Genomic DNA, 12878 nt, shown 5'->3' with positions numbered 1-12878 from the left:
TTAACATGAGACACAGTGATGGTGGGTTGTGTTTAGGAGTAGTATTAACATGAGACACAGTGATGGTGGGTTGTGTTTAGGAGTAGTATTAACATGAGACACTGCAGTCTAGAACACTGCAGTAATGTTGAGATGCCAGTAGGGGGAGCTCTAGTCTAGAACACTGCAGTAATGTTGAGATGCCAGTAGGGAGAGCTCTAGTCTAGAACACTGCAGTAATGTTGAGATGCCAGTAGGGAGACCTCTAGTCTAGAACACTGCAGTAATGTTGAGATGCCAGTAGGGAGAACTCTAGTCTAGAACACTGCAGTAATGTTGAGATGCCAGTAGGGGGAGCTCTAGTCTAGAACACTGCAGTAATGTTGAGATGCCAGTAGGGAGAGCTCTAGTCTAGAACACTGCAGTAATGTTGAGATGCCAGTAGGGAGACCTCTAGTCTAGAACACTGCAGTAATGTTGAGATGCCAGTAGGGAGAACTCTAGTCTAGAACACTGCAGTAATGTTGAGATGCCAGTAGGGAGAGCTCTAGTCTAGAACACTGCAGTAATGTTGAGATGCCAGTAGGGAGACCTCTAGTCTAGAACACTGCAGTAATGTTGAGATGCCAGTAGGGAGACCTCTAGTCTAGAACACTGCAGTAATGTTGAGATGCCAGTAGGGAGAGCTCTAGTCTAGAACACTGCAGTAATGTTGAGATGCCAGTAGGGAGAGCTCTAGTCTAGAACACAGCAGTAATGTTGAGATGCCAGTAGGGAGAACTCTAGTCTAGAACACTGCAGTAATGTTGAGATGCCAGTAGGGAGAGCTCTAGTCTAGAACACTGCAGTAATGTTGAGATGCCAGTAGGGAGACCTCTAGTCTAGAACACTGCAGTAATGTTGAGATGCCAGTAGGGAGAACTCTAGTCTAGAACACTGCAGTAATGTTGAGATGCCAGTAGGGAGAGCTCTAGTCTAGAACACAGCAGTAATGTTGAGATGCCAGTAGGGAGAACTCTAGTCTAGAACACTGGAACCTTCAGTACCACTTTGATGCAGATGATGATGAGTGATGGACATGGGTGTATAAATGGAATGGGTTCTAATTGAATGACATCATGGAACTTTGACCTGTATATACAGTACTCAGAAGGGCAAGGTAGGTCATTAAAATTTTAATGTTATAAATAGTATAGTGAGCACATTGTTTACATGGTTCTGTATGTAGTGTAAAAGACCACATTGGAAATTGACACATTTTCTTTATAAAATAAATATATGCCCAGAACTTCTGTTCAAATACAGTAACAGCCCTTTTCTGGCGTGTTGGTCTGGTTGTCGTGGATGTTAACCTGCGTGTCGTGATCGCGTTTGATGTAGGGGTGGAAAATAAATTTATGCATGATAGCGCACGATGGCGCACGCGCGCAGCCGGTTTGGGTACCGTGTAAGTAATATTAACCAGAACACTTCAATGTTACTGCAATAGAAATGTCTGCTGGCAGCTATGCCCCCGACCTGACTGACATGTATATGAGCGACTACTTACCAGTTGTGCACTCATTCTCAGAGTGATTTATTTTGTTTGGTGGATGTCTGTAGACGCGGCGAGTTGTGAGAGATTTTTAAAATGACTTTTGTTCGGCATCTCGCAAACAGACTGTCAGCAGAGCTATCTGCTAGTTGGGGTATTTCGTTTTACGTCTCCCTCGGCCTGTTCAGCGAGAAGATGAATTAGCCATTTGAGAGAATGGTGAATGTGCTGCTGAAAAGCAAATCAGGGAGGAAGATCCGGGGGAAGCAGGCAAACAAAACGAACAAATCACAGTTCATGATTCCAATCGTTCGCAAAGAGGCAGGATCAATTAGTCAGATCAAGAAAATAAGCTTTGAATAACGCTGCGAGGAATATTTAGATGTTGATGCGTAATTTTCTTTACTGTGTACAGATTCTGTATTAGGCTATTATTATTATTTTCAAAATAGACATTCGGTGTCCTCATATGTAGTTAGGGCCATGTGCTCATTGGAGGAGTAGACAATGATGATGTCATCAGTAATGCATATTCTGCATAAAGGTAATTCATGCCTCAAGACCAGAAACAGGACGAGGATGTGCAATAAGCTGCTGTGAAATGTAACCGCCTCACTGCTGCCCCCCAGTGACCATATTCTGCAATAAGGTCATTCATATGCTGCTGCTTATTGTAGGAGATGTCATCAATATGCAAAACAGTTGACCCCTAGTGACTACTAGTGATGTCATTTCCTTAATCTACCAACCCAACTCAAGACAATTACCATGACATGACTATAATGAGGGAGCGATGAGTTCCAAATGGCACTCTATACCCTATTGAGTGAACTACTTTTGACCGAGCCCTATAGGCCCTGTTCAAACGTAGTGCACTATAAAGGGTATAGGGTTCCATTTGGGACTCAGTCTTTGTTTCATTTCTGTTTCTCTCTCCTCAGACCAGCAGCAGTACAAGCATCTGAGGTGGATCCCTCTGAGATCTACAGTACAGTCAACAAACCCAGAACCATGAAGACCTGAACACAACAAAACCAGAACCAAGAAGACCTGAACACAGCAAACCCAGAAACAAGAAGACATGAACAGAACACGTTTGACAAAAACCTTGTATATCTGAACCTGTATTTTCAAACTAAGTGACATAAGGCCTGAGGGGGTGTGGAATATTGGCCAATATTAACCAGTAGGTTCGAGCCCTGAATGCTGATTTGCTGAAAGGTGTGGTATATCAGTATGACATACAATTACTATTTACTGGTCTATTTATGTTGGTCACCAGTTTCTAGTAACAATATGGCACATCGGGGGTTTGTGGTATGTGCCCAATATACCACGGCTATGGGCTGTATCCAAGTACTCAGTGTTGCGTTGTGCATAAGAACAGCCCTTAGCCATGGTATATTGGTCATATACCACACCTACTCAGGCCTTATTGCTTAAGTTGATAATAGCAATAACAAACTTCAGGGGTTTGTGGTATATGGACTGTACCACGGCTAAGGGCTGTTCTTGAGTGAATATGCCGTGGTATATTGACCATATACTGCAAACCCCTGAGGTACCTTTTGCTATTATAAACTGGTTACCAACATAAATTGAACTGTAATCAAGTATTTCTGCGTCATACCTGTGGTATATTGTCTGATATACAGTAAACACTTCTGAAATGCTGTTTCAGCCAATCAACATCCAGGACCCAAACCACCCAGTTTATAATAGTATATAATAATATGTTCCATCCAGCAGACACTTTTATCCAAATTCACTCAGTCATTACAGTCATGTTCAAATACATTTCTCGTATGGGTAGTCCCAGCAGTGTCACGCTCATTAAAATGGACGGTCCAAGGCGCAGCGTGAGTTGGGTTCCACATATTTATTTTCAGTGAAACTTAAAACCTGTTAAGGCCTAGGGGGTGCTGTTGTCACTATTTATGGAAATCGTGTAATTTTTGAAACGGCTTCCTACTAAATTCTTGATCGTACAATATGCATATTATTACTATTATTGGATAGAAAACAGTCTATAGTTTCTATAGGAGTTGAAATTTTGTCTCTAAGTGGAACAGAAGTCATTCTACAGCAATTTCCCTGACATGGAGTCAGATTTCAGAAATTTTGGCCTCTGTTCTGGAGTCAGTTTTAAGGCCACTGTTATTCCTATGAGTATACGGACACTGCTTACGTCTTCCCCTGGATGCCTTTACGTGATGACGATTTGAATGGGGTCAATTGCGCAATCACAGGCACTATAAATAAAAAAAACCTGTAGCTAGGAACTCTTTTCCAGCTGCGTCATGCTTGCGGCGGCCACCGACCCGCACTTGTTCCAAGCATTAGTGTAGGGAGTAGTCTTTCTCAGGTCATGTTTCTACTCGTTATAGGAGTTAAAAACATCATAAGGTAGTTAATTTAAAGCGTTTTATAGCAATTTATATCCGTTTAGTGCGATTTTGGGACATTTATTTCTGAGACGCTGTGAATCTCTGGGCACGCTTTTCAGTTCATGCCGAACGCAGTTGGCATTTCCACATGGCAAGAGGACAGCTTTCCACCAAAAGACGATTAGACCCAAGAAAGGATCCTTTGCCCAAGATACTGATGGAAGAACAGCTCAAAGTAGGAAATTTTTATTATGATAAATCGTGTTTCTGTCGAAAAATGTTAGTGGCTTAGGACGCCATCTTTTTTGACGTTACTTCGCTTGGCGCAAACTGTATTGCAAAGTAAGGATAATTTAAAAAATGTAATTCCGCGATTGTATTAAGAATTAAATTGTCTATCAATCGCTGTCCACCCTATATTTTTTAGTCACGTTTATGAGTATTTATGTATACGAGTAGATCACTGTCTAATATGGCGCACGGACATTTTCTCACCAGCTGGGCTACTTTTCCCATTGTCTAACCATGATTTTGGTGGCTAAATATGCACATTTTCGAACAAACTGTATATGTATGTTGTAATGTGATGTTACAGGGGTGTCATCTGAAGAATTCTGAGAAGGTTAGTGAAAAAAATAATATATTTTGGCGATGTTTACGTTATCGCTCTCTTTGGCTAGAATCAATGCTGGGGTAATGTTTGCACATGTGCTATGCTAATATAACGATTTATTGTGTTTTCGCTGTAAGACACTTAGAAAATCTGAAATATTGTCTGTATTCACAGGATCTGTGTCTTTCGATTAGTGTATGCTGTGTATTTTTACGAAATGTTTGATGATTAGTAGTTAGGTAAACACGTTGCTCATTGTAATTATTCTAGTCCATTTGTGACGGTGGGTGCAATTGTAAACTATGCCATCTACCTGAAATATGCACATTTTTCTAACAAAACCTATCCCATACCATAAATAGGTTATCAGACTGTCATCTGATGAGTTTTTTTCTTGGTTAGGGGCTATAAATATCTTAGTTTAGCCGAATTGGTGATAGCTACTGGTGTTGGTGGACAAATAAAAGATGGTGGATTATGCTAATGTGTTTTTAGCTAATAGATTTACATCTTTACATATTGTGTCTTCCCTGTAAAACATTTTAAAAATCGGACATGTTGGCTGGATTCACAAGATCTGTGTCTTTCATTAGCTGTATTGGACTTTAATATGTGAAAGTTAAATATTTTTAAAAAATATTTTTTTTGAATTTCGCGGCTCTGCCTTTTCAGTGGGGGGGGTGTGCCGCTAGCGGCACCCCAGTCCTAGACAGGTTAAACCAAAAACAATAAACATACATGAACTACGTGGTGCTGAATGCACTCACACAAAACAATATCCCACACAGCAGGTGGAAACAGGGAACCCTTAACCTCTACCGAGTACCTAACCCGGATTCGGGAGCACCCCCCACCCCCCCCCCCCCCCCCACACTGATTAGCATCGCTATTATCGCTATTATCACAATTAAATAGTAGCATCTAAATATCATTAAATCACAAGTCCAAGACACCCAATGAAAGACACAGATCTTGTGAATAAAGCCACCATTTCAGATTTTTAAAATGTTTTACAGGGAGGACACAATATGTAAATCTATTAGCTAAACACGTTAGCAAAAGACACCATTTTTTTACTCCAACAGTTTTTTCCTGCGTCAGTAGCTATCACTAATTCGACTAAATGAAAATATATATAGCCACTAACCAAGAAACAAATTCATAAGATGACAGTCTGATAACATATTTATGGTATAGCATAGTTTTTTTTTTTTAAATGTGCATTTTTCAGGTATAAATCACAGTTCTACATTGCAGCTGCAATCTGATATAGTGCTGATGCAGCCAGAACAATTACAGAGACCAACGTCATATAACTAATTACTTGTCTTAAAACATTTCAGAAAAAATACACAGCGTACAGATATTGAAAGCCCAACATCTGGTGAATCCAAACAATATTTCAGATTTATTAAATGTTTTATAGCGAAAACAAAATGTAGCGCTAAATTAGCATAGCCACGCCAGCCAGAACCAGCTGGGCGCGCCCGACCAGTTCACATGCACGACAGATATATGAAATAACATCGTAAATTGGGTCTTACTATTGCTGATCTTTCATCAGAATGTTGATAAAGGTGTCCTTAGTCCTGATGAGTCGTTCAATCCATTCACAATGGCAACTTTCCCTCTTCATTTAGCATAGGTACTGGTCGACTAGCACGGTTCTGTCCAAAGTTAAAAAACTCACAGAACGGAACACGGCAAAACTCCCGAAAAAATTCAAATAATCTGATTAAACTATATTGAAAAAACATACATTAAGATGATATGGTCACATGTATCAAACAAACTTCGAGACGGAGATAGTTTTCATCCGTAACGGCAGCATAACAAAAGACAATTGCACCTCTAAAACGCGCGTTTCAGAGAACCGGAAGTTGTCGGTCACGCTAAAGAAATAGGTCTTATTTCACGTCAGTACAAGATAAACAAAAAATTTCTCTTCTGACGTCTTCTTGACACCCAGAGGAAGACGAATGAAGTGTGTTTCGGGTCATAGGTGGCGTGACCATATATAGGCAGAGCGTTGAAGCGAGCATACACATCTTGTAATCTTCTTCTTGCTCAGGGAAAGTGCTGTCAAATGACTTATGTTTCACTCAGAGACAAAATTGAAACGGTTTTAGAAACTATAGCTTGTTTTCTATCCAATGGTATTAATTATATGCATATAGTAACAGCAATAATTGAATAAGAGGCAGTTTAATCTGTAGAGGAAATTATGCTAATGCGAAAACAGCACCCCCTGTATTCTCAAGAAGTTAACCTGTCTGGCTCTGGCGTTCCGCCAGCGGAACTCCTCCCACATTCCACTGAAAAGGCAGAGCGCGAAATTCAAAATATATTTTTTAGAAATATTTAACTTTCACACATTAACATGTCCAATACAGCAAATGAAAGGTACACATCTTGTGAATCCAGCCAACATGTCCGATTGTCCGATATTTATGTTAGCTCACCACCAAATACAAAAAAGGACAGACATTTTTCACAGCACAGGTAGCATGCACAAAGCCAACCTAACTAACCAACAAACAACTTCATCAGATGACAGTCTTTTAACATGTTATTCAATAAATCTATGTTTTGTTCGAAAAATGTGCATATTTCAAGTATAAATCATAGTTTACATTGCAGCTACAATCAGAAATTGCACCGAAAGCAGCCAGAATAATTACAGACACCAACGTCAAATACCTAAATACTCATCATAAATCATTTCTGAAAAATACATAGTGTACAGCAAATGAAAGACAAGCATCTTGTGAATCCAGCAAATATTTCCGATTTCTTAAGTGTTTTACAGCGAAAACACAACATAGCGTTATTTTAGCTTACCACAATAGCCAGAAACACAAGCCATTTCCCAGCAGCAAAAGTTAGCGATCGTAACAAACCAGCAAAAGATATATAATTTTTGACTAACCTTGATATTCTTCATCAGATGACAGTCCTATAACATCAGGTTATACATACACTTATGTTTTGTTCAGAAATGTGCATATTTAGAGCTGAAATCAGTGGTTATACATTGTGCTAACGTAGCTTCTTTTTCCCACAACGTCCAGATATTTTTCTGACACTTTTTCTGACACATATTCTGACCAAATAACTATTCATTAACATAACAAAAAAATACATGTTGTATAGGAAATGATAGATACACTAGTTATTAATGCAATCGCCGTGTTAGAATTCTAAAACTAACTTCATTACGATATCCAGCTTAGGTATAGCGGAAGAGTACCCAAAAGCTGGGCGCAAACGACTAGCACAACATGTTCGACAGATATATGAAATAGCATCATAAAATGGGTCCTACTTTTGACGATCTTTCATCAGAATGTTGTACAAGGGGTCCTTTGTCGGGAACAATCGTTGTTTGGATTTAGAACGGCCTTTTTCCCTCTCGATTTAGCAAACACACTTGCCAAGTGGCGCGAATCTCTCCATGTCAACAAACGGAAGAGAACGGAACACGGCAAAACTCACGAATTTTTTTTCAATAATCTGATTAAACTATATTGAAAAAACATACTTTACGATGATATTGTCACATGTATCAAATAAAATCAAAGCCGGAGATATTAGTCGTCCATAACGGCAGCTTATCAGAAGGCAAATCCAGGTCCCTGCTCGCACTCTCCAGAAAACAGGAAACTGGTGACACGTCATGCCAAGAGCTATAATGCGACGCCAGATCAAGTTACACACTCAATTTCTTCTCTCACTGCTTGTCGACATCTAGTGGAAGACGTATGAAGTGCATCTAAACTAATAAATATCAAGGACTTTAATAGCCAGCCACTAGAAGAGTGCATCGATTTCAGATTTTCCACTTCCTGTCAGGAAGTTTGCTGCAAAAGGAGTTCTGTTTTACTCACAGATATAATTCAAACGGTTTTAGAAACTAGAGAGTGTTTTCTATCCAATAGTAATAATAATATGCATATTGTCCGTTTAAATAAGGCCGTTTAAATTGGGCACGATTTTCCCCCAAAGTGAAAACAGCGCCCTCTGTCCTCAAAATTAAGTATGATCCCCAATTAGAGACAATGAACATCAGCTGCCTCTAATTTGGAACCATACTAAGAGCACCAACATAGAAATGAAAAGACTAGAACACCCCCTAGTCATGCCCTGACCTACAACATCATAGAGAACCAAGGGCTCTCTATGGTCAGGGCGTGACAAGCAGGAATAGAACCCATGCATCATGCTGTACCAACTGAGTCACACAGGACAACTCTATTCACACTCAGAGTAGGAGTTCTGATCTAGGGTCAGTTTTGCCTTTTAAACTATGATGAATAAGTTGGACCTTAAAATTTAAAAAACTTTTTTGTAAAATTGTAAACATTTCTGATTACGATATATTTTTCCCAAAATTTTATATTTCTGAAGTAGGCAACCTCAAGGTCCAGTTATATTTTATATAGCTATATATGTTTTTACCAGAAAGTTATCTGTTTATATTATATTGTATTTCTTCATATGGTACTATTAGATGATACACATAGTAGAAGTTTGGTATATTTTTTTGTTTTTATGTCCAGGAAAGAGTTCTGCTTGATGCAAGGTTTCTTATTGCTTTCATCAAATGTTTTGTGACTTTTTTAAAGAATAAACTTTATCGTCAGTGTTTTTTCTTTGTTATAACATTATCTTCAATGGAGACAAAATGGAAAGCTTTCACAATCACACCTCTTATACTGTACGGTACATACAGTAACTACAAATAAGAAATGTACATTGGTTTGTATAGCAATAGTGGTTAATCCACCTTCATCACCATCATCATGAATGTACAAAATATACACAGACACTTTCAGAAGGAGCAAAAGGCGGCAGGTAGCCTAGTGGTTAGAGTGTTGGACTAGTAACTGAGAGGTTGAGAGATCGAATCCCTGAGCTGACAAGATAAAAATCTGATGTCCTACCCCTGACAAGGCAGTTAACCCACTGTTCCTAGGCCTTCGTTGAAAATAAGAATTGTTCTTAACTGACTTGCCTAGTTAAATAAAGGTTTAAAAAAAAATGTCCGGCACCTAGACAAACAACCAGTTACATTAAATATTATTCATTGTCATTTTTAAAACACACAGACACAATATGACGTAACATGGATGTTTGGAGTGTGGAGGGTAATTCAGTCAGCGATGGCATTCCATTCCAGAACACAGAGATGGAACATTCTGGAATGTCGATGATTGATAATAATACATCTCACAGTTAACAAGTTCAGACCAGGCAGTGAGATTATTGCTTGATTTAAAGGCTTTTGTTCTTCAAAGAATAACAGTCCTCCATTTTGTCCAACTAGTAGTTATAGAATAAAATACATCATTGTTTAGTGATAATAAAATACATCATTGTTTAGTGAGAATAAAATACATCATTGTTTAGTGAGAATAAAATACATCATTGTTTAGTGAGAATAAAATACATCATTGTTTAGTGAGAATAAAATACATCATTGTTTAGTGAGAATAAAATACATCATTGTTTAGTGAGAATAAAATACATCATTGTTTAGTGAGAATAAAATACATCATTGTTTAGTGATAATAAAATACATCATTGTTTAGTGAGAATGTGATGTCATATAGAACGAGAACTAGGTCTCTTTTTCAAATGTACCCTGTATCATACAACAAAAATATTCACATTACACCCTATATACAGTACCAGTCAAAAGATTGGGCACACTGACTCATTCCAGGGTTTTTCTTTATTTGTACTAGTTTTACATTGTAGAATAATAGTCAAGACTAACATATATGGAATCATGTAGTAACAAAAAAGTGTTAAACAATTCAAAATATATTTTATATTTGAGATTCTTAAAAGTAGCTACCCATCAAGCGCTCTGTGTATCAAGAATGGTCCACCACCCAAAGGACATCTAGCCAACTTGACAACTGTGGGAAGCATTGGAGTCAACATGGGCCAGCATCCCTGTGGAATGCTTTCTGCACCTTGTAAGTCCATGCCCTGACAATTTGAGGCTGTTCTGAGGGCAAAAGTGGGGGGTGCAACTCATTATTAGGAAGGTGTCCTTAATGTTTCGTACACTCAGTGTATATTCACAACATGACCAAAAGTATGTGGACACCTGCTCACAGAACATTTCATTCCAAAATCATGGGCATTAATATATAGTTGGTCCCCACTTTGCTGCTATAACAGCCTCCAATCTTTTAGGAAGGATTTCCACTAGATGCTGGAACATTTCTGCAGGGACTTGCTTCCATTCAGTCACAACAGCATTAGTGAGGTTGGTGACTGATATTGAGCGATTAGGTCTGGTGAAGCATGATTCACCCCTCCAGAGAACGCGATTCCACCACTCCAGCTGACGCTTAATTTGTGTGTTTGTATTTTACATGGTATTGAGAGTGTTTCTCTCTCTCTCACACTCTCACTCTCACAATCTCTCAATCTCTCTCCGCAGAGTGTCCACACTGACCCTAACAGTGACATGTGCACAAGCTCTGAACATGAGGACCAGGTCACCAGAGTATGAAACTCTGACAGTAAGTCTCCTATAATCAAATCATGTACGTGTTTTTTGGTTTGTGAGTGTGTTAGTGTTTTATATAGTATTTAACTGTGTTTTGAGAAACTGTGTATCATTGTGTCTCATTGTGCTAATTTGTTTCCTTTTATTTCAGAGTGTGATACAGACTCTCAGAGAGACGCTGAACCATTCAATTGTGAGAACTGAAGAGATCCTTGACTGAAAAAAACCACAACAGAAATTGGACTGAAGATAACCATCCACGTAACCTTGATTGAAGAAAAACACCACAGAACCTTGATTGAAGAAAACCATCCACGTAACCTGGACTGAAGAGAACCACAACAGAACCTTGACTGAAGAAAACCACCACAGAACCTTGACTGAAGAAAACTACCACAGAACCTTGACTGAAGAAAACCACCACAGAACAACTGAAGAAAACCATCACAGAACCTTGACTGAAGAAAACCACCACAGAACCTTGACTGAAGAAAACCACCACAGAACCTGATGTCATGACATTGGCCTGTGGGTAGGTTTATGACAGTCATAAATACCTCTTTCCTCCTTTTTCTCTCTCCCTACTATAACTGATGTGACATAAGGAAACCCATGGGTTAACATAGAGATTCTGGGTAACATCAGAAGTTGGGGGAAATGAACTATATTCTGGTAATCCGACCAACTGAACATATGCGGTGGTAATTAAGGTATATTATGTCAGTTCGGTTGCCCTCTGACACATTCTCATCAATGATAGAATGACATAAACTCTACTGTGGAAAGTCTAAACGTCAGAGGTATCGGATTCACATGGAATTGTTGTTTAATTCAAATGTTTGAATATGACATTATTTGTGAAGAGGTGAAATGTAATTTTAGCTTCCAAATGAGAGATCTGGACTTTCATAAGTGTTCCTCTGCTCACAGTGGCCCGCCCCTGTGAAGAGGCATGGGTTATAAACTTTTCAGACACACCCCTCTCCCTCCACTATAAAAACCATTGACAAGAATATAACTTCCTGTTCCGGGCACACCAGGATGACGGTCCGGTGTCAGAATGGTTCAGATAATAACTAATAGATAAATAATAGCCAACATCAGCATGGACTTTGATTGTGAATGGTATGAACTTTGAACTCGTATTCACTACAGAAGTGATATCTCCTAGCCGTTGAGTTAGCAACAGCTAAACGCAGGTTAGGACGGACGATACGGTCTTCCATCTACTACACACAACGCTCCTCCAACGTATCCAGTAAGGCACCAGAGACATTCTTCAAAGGACAGAGGACTCGGGTTGGCGACACGGTCCATCTACCACCAACCTACTGAAGCGCAGCTCAGAGTAAATATTCATTGCATTTTCCTTTTCGAATGGGCGGTAATTTAGAATGCATAAGATACTGTATTTACGATAGCACAGCTCGCCTATGTTCAAGTCTCCCGCTCTTTCACTAGGACTCAGCCCCTTCCCTTTGTGTAACAAGCTGTCATATCTATTCCGCCCGCTAGGGACGTTTTTCTGTGTGATGTAATTTGTGATCAAGTTATGATTTAATTGTATATGTGTGATTCTCTGTGATTAGTTAGGTATTTAGTAAATAAATAATTAAACCCAATTTTCTATTGCTGATTCAACTTGTTAGCCAGGATTCTTGCAGATAATCAAGGACTTACAACTTTCAGATGAGACTGAATAAAATGACGATTAATATGACTGTTATGGATGTAAAATCTTACTAAATCTTTAAGAGTTTATTCGGAAGATAACAGCTCTATAAATATTATTTTGTGGTGTCCCTCTAGTTAATTAATATTTACATGATTAGTTCAATC

General features: G+C 38.9%; 1 long non-coding RNA gene across 1 annotated transcript; it reads left to right on the top strand.

Annotated features, from left to right (window-relative positions):
- The first annotated feature begins 1313 nt into the window (after window positions 1–1313).
- Window positions 1314–12661, top strand: LOC129864216 (uncharacterized). The gene is made up of 4 exons (XR_008761144.1): window positions 1314–2057; window positions 2455–3372; window positions 10971–11052; window positions 11191–12661. It is a non-coding gene; the product is annotated as an uncharacterized LOC129864216 (long non-coding RNA).
- Window positions 12662–12878: the final 217 nt, after the last annotated feature.

Source organism: Salvelinus fontinalis, chromosome 10, assembly GCF_029448725.1.
Source record: "Salvelinus fontinalis isolate EN_2023a chromosome 10, ASM2944872v1, whole genome shotgun sequence".
Classification (NCBI taxonomy): Eukaryota; Metazoa; Chordata; class Actinopteri; order Salmoniformes; family Salmonidae; genus Salvelinus; species Salvelinus fontinalis.
This window is presented reverse-complemented; position numbering and strand designations above follow the sequence as displayed.